Below are 9,471 nucleotides of genomic sequence, written 5' to 3'. Positions count from 1 at the left end.
GTTACTGTCCCAGGCTCATATGTGCTGTTCTAACCTGCTACGTAAAGTCACTTCTGTCCGTAGCTGTATACGATCGAGGCCTTTTCTCAATTGGATTTGTTAAACTCCTGCATCCTCTCTTCTCCGTTCTCTGACGCTTCCTTTTGAAAAAGGTAAGGTAATCGAAGAGAGGGAAAATGTACGAAAATGTGCTCGTATGAAATGAGACTCCTCCAATCGCGCCTCATCAGGCAAATTACGTTTACAGGGTGGAATTCCAAAATACATTTATAAAGTCATAAAAACAAATGTATCAAGTTGTGCTAGACATTTTCCAGATGAAAGTAGCATATCGTTTTAAATGTTCGCATGCTTTTCTCCTTTGAGAAAACAATTGCTTATACAAACAGATTTCAAAACTCTTCCGCGAAAGACTCAGGTAGGATACACTTATGCTTCCTTGCCAAAAGGAGGCTATCGACCACTTGACCACTTATCGATGAGAGGATAGAGGAGAGAGGGTGGAAGACGGACTTGCCCAAATGAGAAAAGGCCCCAGTGACAACCGAAGGAGACTTCCATAGAGTGGCGAGGGGATCAATAAACCTATCAACTTCAGCACACACTGGTGACTTGAATGATGCAATTCATGTTCACATTTAAATAATAAAACATGAAATGAAATTAAACAAATCCCCCAGTTGTTTTACAAGATGTTACAGTAAAACATTTTAATTTGGGAGGTATTTCATTTGTTTTATATGTCAAGTTTCGAAATCAGTCACAAACAAACACCCACACGTCATATCATTAAGCACACCTCTCAATTAATTTGTATGAAATTGAGCAAATTCTAAACATATATTGCGGTGCGTGTTGGCATAGCACTTCGCTCTGGAGCCTGCAGCCTTGGTCAACGTGGCTATTGGAGGGTCTAATTAGCACCTAAACCCTCAATCATTTTCACTCCCTCAGCTTTGGGACACTTGTGCATATGATGGAGGCGCGCGTGAATGTGAAAATGGAGGGCCGGAGGGAATTGGGTGATTTGGGATTCAGCCATACAATATGTTGCAACACATGTACTGTAGTAGTAGCAGCACTTGGGAGACTTTGGAGCCAAACACGCATAGCACATGCCCCTTAGATGACCCAGCTAATGGTCTGACACCAATCTCACAGGCACACAGTTGGGTATGGAGTGTTGACAGTTTTAAGAGTACAACACACTTTATTCCAATCAAGTAACAGAAAACAGCCCATTCCAGTGCATTTTGGGTATCATATTGTTAGTCTAACCATGGTTGTTAGATATCAGAGCCAACTAATTTTGGCATTAATGTTGATAAGTGGCCTCTTAAATCATGCAGACGAGCTCCGGGCCTGTCTACCCGACTGGCGCTTCTCCCTCCCTGTACCGTCGTCACTCCCTCCGCTACTGCCTTTCTGAACTGCATCAACACGTGTGTTGTGTTCTACTGCTCAGATGTTGCATGCATCAACCAAAGGTTGCGTGCCATGTCATTGACTGTGCCGCCGGGCACCAGATTGCAATAACATTATGTGGTCAGCTGATATACGTAAAAAACCTATCCAGGCGTCTTGACATGACCATCGCCATGTCAAGACCTGCCACTGCCAGAACCCTACATTTATTTTTTGTTTTTTAAAGCATCTTTGAGATTGTCTTTAATGAAAAGCACTATATATAAAATATATAAAAACATATATAATACATCTATTATTAATTGGCCATACTCATCTTTTCTTTTAAATAAATAGTACAAATGTAAACTATTGTGATAACAAAATGATTCAGGCTACATTTTAGTAATCAAAATTAACCCACATATCAATCTTGAGCAAAAAATGTAGGATCATTTTACATTTTATCATGACAGATAACCCAGTGTTCATTGCTGGTTGGACTTCCAAATGTGCACATATTTGCCTTTACCCAGGCAGGTTACAAAACCACACCTATGTGAAGCTAGCCACAATAGTGGAATTTGAGTCTCGCCTTCAAAATAAAAGTCCATCATTAGCTAGGTTTGCATTCAATTTGCAACAGGGTTTAATGCGAATATTCTATAATCTGCATAAAATCATGTGCATTTTCACACCAGAAATGTGTTTCCATCAAACTGACTTATTGAGGATAAAAGTATGTGCGTGATGACGTAGTGCACATAAAAACAACGTTTGTGGTTAAATTCCCATGTATTGAGTGAAAAATCCAAGTTAAATGGGCTTCCATCGCATGTTCAACTCTACTGATGGTTTTGTCACGAACTGTTGCATTATATATCAAATGTACTCACTCTGGTCTTGGCATTTGTGCTCTAGCCAACAGCTCGCTGATACAGTGCGGGTAGGCTACATACATTATGAGATTATTATTATAAAAGCATCAATCATCTCACCAGAATAAGACCCTCTATATTTATTGCAAAGGAGCATCCAGCTCATCACGTGCACTTTCGCCACCCTGTGAAGTTTTTCTATTTAATCTGTAGCCTAATAAACTGCATTGTTTGCCGAGTCATAGTGGGAGGTCCAGAAAACATATTATCACGTGACTCCAAGTTTACTTCGATATGATGGTTATTTCAGCAATAAGGCCAGAGAGGGTGTGGTATAGGGCTAATATACCACGGCTAACGGCTGGTCTTATGCACGACTCAAAGCGGAGTGCCTGGATACAGCCCTAAGTCGTGGTATATTGGCCATATATCACAAACCCCCGAGAAGCCTTATTGCTATTATAAACCTTATTATTATAAACATTTATTTTTGCTGCTCAAATTACATTCGTAACCAGTTTATAATAGCAATAAGGCACCTCGGGGGTTTGGGATATATGGCCAATAAATCACGGCTAAGGGCTGTGTCCAGGCACTCCGCAATGCATCGTGCATAAGAACAGCCCATAGCCATGGTATATTGACCATATACCAGATCTCCTCGGGCCTTATTGCTTAATTATACCATGGCATTGTTGAATACTTCTTTCTGACTGGCTGGAAGGGTATTCTAGAGCGTGCATTATTTCCCTATGACGCACGGTATAGTTCATTTTTACATGTTTTGTATGAGCTGCTTTTGAAAGCAAAAGTCTCATTTGAAAACAGTATTGGTATTGTTGAATTCGATTTTCATAATAGCATGCTAGGACTGATGGTCTGGTTAGCTAAACTAGCAAGTCTGTTTGGTTACCATGGCAACTACTGTAGCTATCTAGTAAACTTGCTAGCTAGTTCAGTGGATGTTGAAGACATTTCTACTGGGAACTGAACACATTTCTAGTGACGTGTTAAATTATAAAGGTATAAAAGGGATAATAAACTGGGGGCTCTATGCGTTCTCTGGAAAATAATACAACTCCATGGGAGGTCAGTTCCACTCTGCTAGCGCGTTGTGGAACACACCTTCCATATCATTCATTAGAACGCATAGCCGACGGGTTTAGGGTCATTAGATATTGTGTGGATGAAGGGCGGGTAGGTGGCGGAGGGGGTTGAATAAAGAGAAAATAATACCTTAAATCCATAAATGTATAATTATTTAGTAATTTATATGTATTGGCTACATTTACAGTACATCCGGAAAGTATTCAGACCACTTCCCTTTTTCACATTTTGCTACTTACAGCCTTATTCTGAAATTGATCAAATAAAAATGTTTCCTCATCAATCTACACACAATACCCCATTATGACAAAGCAGAAAAGGGGTTTTAGAAATGTTTGCAAATGTATTAAATATAAAAAACAGATACCATATTAACATAAGTATTCAGACCCTTTGCTATGAGACTCGAAATTGAGCTCAGGTGCATCCTGTTTCCATTGATCACCTTTGAAATGTTTTTACAACTTGATTGGAGTCCATGATTTGGAAAGGCACACACCTGTCTATATAAGGTCCCATAGTTGACGGTGCATGTCAGAATAAAAACCAAGCCATGAGGTCGAAGGAATTGTCCGTAGAGCTCAGGGGCAGGATTGTGTTGAGGCACAGATCTGGGGAAGGGTAACAAAACATTTCTGCAGCATTGAAGGTCCCCAAGAACAGAGTGGCCTCCATCATTCTTAAATAGAAGAAGTTTGGAACCAAACTGAGCACTCAGGGGAGAGGGGGCTTGGTCAGGGAGGTGACCAAGAAGCCAATGGTCACTCTGATGGCGCTCCAGAGTTCCTCTGTGGAGATGGCAGAACCTTCCAGAAGGACAACCATCTTTGCAGCACTCCTCCAATCAGGCCTTTATGGTAGAGCGGTCAGACGGAAGCCACTTCTCAGTAAAAGGCACATGACAGCCCACTTAGAGTTTGGCAAAAGGCACCTAAAGGGCTCTCAGACCAATGAGAAACAAGATTCTCTGGTCTGAAACCAAGATTGAACTCTGGCCTGAATGCCATGTGCCACGTCTGGGGGAAACCTGACACCATTCCTACAGTGAAGAATGGGGGTGGCAGCATCATGCTGTGGGGATGTTTTTCAGTAGCAGGGACTGGGAGACTAGTCAGGATTAAGAGAAAGATGAACGGAGCAAAGTACAGAGAGATCCTTGATGAAAACCTGCTCCAGAGTGCTTAGGACCTCAGACTGGGACAAAGGTTCACCTTCCAACAGGACAACCACCCTAAACACACAGCCAAGACAACGCAGGAGTTGCTTTGGGACAAGACTCTGAATGTCCTTGAGTGGCCCAGCCAGAGCTTGGACTTGAACCCAATCAAACATCTCTGGAGAGACCTGAAAACCATAGTACCCTCCAAGCTCATCATTAAGCTTGGGCCCTGGGTCTGAACCCCGCCCTGTGCAACTGGGTTCTGGACTTCCTGATGGGCCGCCCGCAGGTTTTGAAGGTAGGAAACAACACCTTCACTTCGCTGATCCTCAACACAGAGGCCCCACAAGGGTGAGTGCTCAGCCCCCTCCTGTACTCCCTGTTCAACCGTGACTGCGTGGCCACGCACGCCTCCAATTCAATCATCAAGTTTGCAGACGACACAACAAGTAGTAGGCCTGATTACCAACAATGACGAGACAGCCTACAGGGAGGAGATGAGTGCCCTGGGAGTGTGGGGCCAGGAAAATAACCTCTCACTCAATGTCGACTAACCAAAGGAGCTGATCGTGGACTTCAGGAAACAGCAGAGGGAGCACACCCCTATCCACATCGATGGGACTGCAGTGGAGCAGGTGGAAAGCTTCAAGTTCCTCGGCATACACATCACTGATGATCTGAAATGGTCCACCCACACAGACAGTGTGGTGAAGAAGCCGCAACAGCGCCTCTTCAACCTCAGGAGGCTGAAGAAATGTGGCTGGCACCTAAAACCCTCACAAACTTTTACAGATGCACAATTGAGAGCATCCCGTCGGGCTGTATCACCACCTGGTACGGCAACTACACCGCCCGCAACTGCTGGGCTCTCCAGAGGGTGGTGCAATCTGCCCAACGCATCACCCAGGGCAAACTACCTGCCCTCCAGGACACCTACAGCACCCAATGTCAGAGGAAGGCCAAAAAGATCATCAAGGACAACAACCACCTGAGCCACGGCCTGTTCACCCCGCTATCATCCAGAAGGCGAGGTCAGTACAGGTGCATCAAAGCTGGGACCGAGAGACTGAAAAACAGCTTCTATATCAAGGCCATCAGACTGTTAAATAGTCAGCACTAGGCGGCTTCCACATGGTTACGTAACTCTGCACCTTAGAGGCTGCTGCCCTATATACATATCATCAAATGCTTTTGGGAATGGTCAGAAAAAGTTAGTCCTTTTTGCCTCCGTGGATCAACTATGTCGGAGTTTATTTCAATAGTAGAAAAGCTGCGAAATGGAGAGTTGAGAAGGGAGAGCCAGAAAAGTGTGCCTAATGTTTAGGAAAGATTTGGTGAAGTGGTAAAAGAGGATGATAAAATGTGTGAATTGTGGAGGCACTATACAAATTTGACAGTCACAAGACAGGGACTTCAGATAGGCCTATGGCACGTCAAGGGAACTGTAGGCTTCTGTTCAGATGGGTTAAATGGAAACTGAAATCTGGACGCTCTCCGTAGGTTTATAACCTCTCACATAGCCTTAATATTAACTTCTGCAGAATTAAGCATTTGTTGCAGTAAAAGTATACACTAAATGTAGGCTAAATTTTGACTTGGGAACAGGAGTGTAGAAATATGATTTCTGTCTTTCAGCATCTTGAGATAATGAGTGTGCAGTTAGATACCATCTGTAGAGGTGATATCTATACTCAACAAAAATATAAATGCAACAATTTCAAGGATTTTACTGAGTTACAGTTCAAATTAGGAAATCAGTCAATTTAAATGAATTAATTTTACCCTAATCTATGGATTACACATGACAGGGCAGGGTCGCAGCCATGGGTGGGCATATGCCCACCCACTTGAGAGCCAAGCCCACCCACTGGGGAGCCAGGCCCAGCCAATCAGAATGAGTTTTTCCCCCACAAAAGGGCTTTATTACAGACAGAAATACTCCTCAGTTTCATCAGCTGTCTGGTTTTTAATGGCCTTTAATTGTCCCCAGCATAAAGTGCACCTGTGTAATGATCATGCTGTTTAATCAGCTTCATGATATGCCACACCTGTCAGGTGGGTGGATTATCTTGGCAAAGGAGAATTGTTCACTAATAGGGATGTAAACAAATGTGTGCACAAAATGAGAGGATACAAGGTTTTTGTGTGTGTGGAAAGATTGATCTTTCAACACTTTACATGTTGCATTTATATTTTTGTTCAGTATATATAGGCATCATAAAGCTGATAGTATTTAAAATAGGCTACATAAAATATGCATCCAAGCCGAACTTAAATCTTATCAAAACACATTAGGTCGTTTACACAGCTTTCTATTTGCTTACAACCAGTCAAACTGATGTCATTTTGAAATTTTGCTATGAAAATCTTGCCCATTTCTTTAGAGTTATTGCATTTTCCCCTCGGTCCCTAAATGTCTTTGCTCCGCAAAAGAAGCAGAGACCACAGCAGTGGCTTGTGTTCATGGATGCCAAGGAAAGCCAGGCTTCCCCCAAAAAATTGACCCAAGAAAAAAAAATGAACGCTAGGGAAGCCAGCGATCATTTGGCCTCCATTGATAAAAAAAAAAGAAAATACAGCCAATCAGCGTTGAGCTCAACTGTGAATGGTCTTGGCGCACCAAAGACAGTTTGGATATGGCTTCACTCCAATCACATCGAGAGCATATGTCACTGACAGAAACTCGTTATTTAAAATATATATACAGTGGGGAGAACAAGTATTTGATACACTGACAATTTTGCAGGTTTTCCTACTTACAAAGCATGTAGAGGTCTGTAATTTTTATCATAGGTACACTTCAACTGTGAGAGAAGGAATCTAAAACAAAAATCCAGAAAATCACATTGTATGATTTTTAAGTAATTAATTTGCATTTTATTGCATGACATAAGTATTTGATACATCAGAAAAGCAGAACTGAATATTTGGTACAGAAACCTTAGTTTGCAATTACAGAGATCATACGTTTCCTGTAGTTCTTGACCAGGTTTGCACACACTGCAGCAGGGATTTTGGCCCACTCCTCCATACAGACCTTCTCCAGATCCTTCAGGTTTCGGGGCTGTCGCTGGGCAATACGGACTTTCGGCTCCCTCCAAAGATTTTCTATTGGGTTCAGGTCTGGAGACTGGCTAGGCCACTCCAGGACCTTGAGATGCTTCTTACGGAGCCACTCCTTAGTTGCCCTGGCTGTGTGTTTCGGGTCGTTGTCATGCTGGAAGACCCAGCCACGACCCATCTTCAATGCTCTTACTGAGGGAAGGAGGTTGTTGGTCAAGATCTCGCGATACATGGCCCCATCCATCCTCCCCTCAATACGGTGCAGTCGTCCTGTCCCCTTTGCAGAAAAGCATCCCCAAAGAATGATGTTTCCACCTCCATGCTTCACGGTTGGGATGGTGTTCTTGGGGTTGTACTCATCCTTCTATTCCTCCAAACACGGCGAGTGGAGTTTAGAGCAAAAAGCTCTATTTTTGTCTCATCAGACCACATGACCTTCTCCCATTCCTCCTCTGGATCATCCAGATGGTCATTGGCAAACTTCAGACGGGCCTGGACATGCGCTGGCTTGAGCAGGGGGACCTTGCGTGCGCTGCAGGATTTTAATCCATGACGGCGTAGTGTGTTACTAATGGTTTTCTTTGAGACTGTGGTCCCAGCTCTCTTCAGGTCATTGACCAGGTCCTGCCGTGTAGTTCTGGGCTGATCCCTCACATTCCTCATGATCATTGATGCCCCACGAGGTGAGATCTTGCATGGAGCCCCAGACCGAGGGTGATTGACCGTCATCTTGAACTTCTTCCATTTTCTAATAATTGTGCCAACAGTTGTTGCCTTCTCACCAAGCTGCTTGGCTATTGTCCTGTAGCCCATCCCAGCCTTGTACAGGTCTACAATTTATCCCTGATGTCCTTACACAGCTCTCTGGTCTTGGCCATTGTGGAGAGGTTGGAGTCTGTTTGATTGAGTGTGTGGACAGGTGTCTTTTATACAGGTAACGAGTTCAAACAGGTGCAGTTAATACAGGTAATGAGTGGAGAACAGGAGGGCTTCTTAAAGAAAAACTAACAGGTCTGTGAGAGCCGGAATTCTTACTGGTTGGTAGGTGATCAAATACTTATGTCATGCAATAAAATGCAAATTAATTACTTAAAAATCATACAATGTGATTTTCTGGATTTTTGTTTTAGATTCCGTCTCTCACAGTTGAAGTGTACCTATGATAAAAATGACAGACCTCTACATGCTTTGTAAGTAGGAAAACCTGCAAAATCGGCAGTGTATCAAATACTTGTTCTCCCCACTGTATATATATATATATATATATATATATATATATATATATATATATATTATTATTTTTTATTATGAACACAACAAATACAAAAAAAACTGAAATATACAAACAAGAGTACATAAACCTAACAGACAGGGGTATTACATATCAAGATTCATTTTCAATTTGTTAAATACTTTAATGGTGCATATTGCTTTTTTGTTTTTACATTCACTGATCAGTTCAAAATAATATTTAAATTATATCTTAAATAATGTGAAAAGGGGTTTGTTCTCTGCCCACCTCATTTTATGGACAATTTTATTTTATTTTAATTTTATTTTATTTTATCCGCAATCTGATCATAGCCTATACCGCATTTTCTATATTAGAGGGTTAGGGTTCACTTTATCACATATAAACACATCAGTCTGGTGGTTGCGGATGGACAAAGAATCTTCAATGAAAGATAAACAAATTAGCAATGAAAGTTAAGTTAAATCAGGGTCCATATAATTTGGTTCAAAATAAAACATAATATCAGAGTCTTTCAAATTAACATTAATAGTTGTTTCTTTTAAAATAAAATCCTCTAACAGAAACTCGTTATGCATCTCATTGTGTTGTTGTCCTCCAGTGGCTAG

Source organism: Salvelinus alpinus, chromosome 32 (assembly GCF_045679555.1).
Source record: "Salvelinus alpinus chromosome 32, SLU_Salpinus.1, whole genome shotgun sequence".
NCBI classification, from domain to species: Eukaryota; Metazoa; Chordata; class Actinopteri; order Salmoniformes; family Salmonidae; genus Salvelinus; species Salvelinus alpinus.
The sequence above is the reverse complement of the archived record's forward strand: the minus strand, read 5'-3'. Positions refer to the sequence as shown.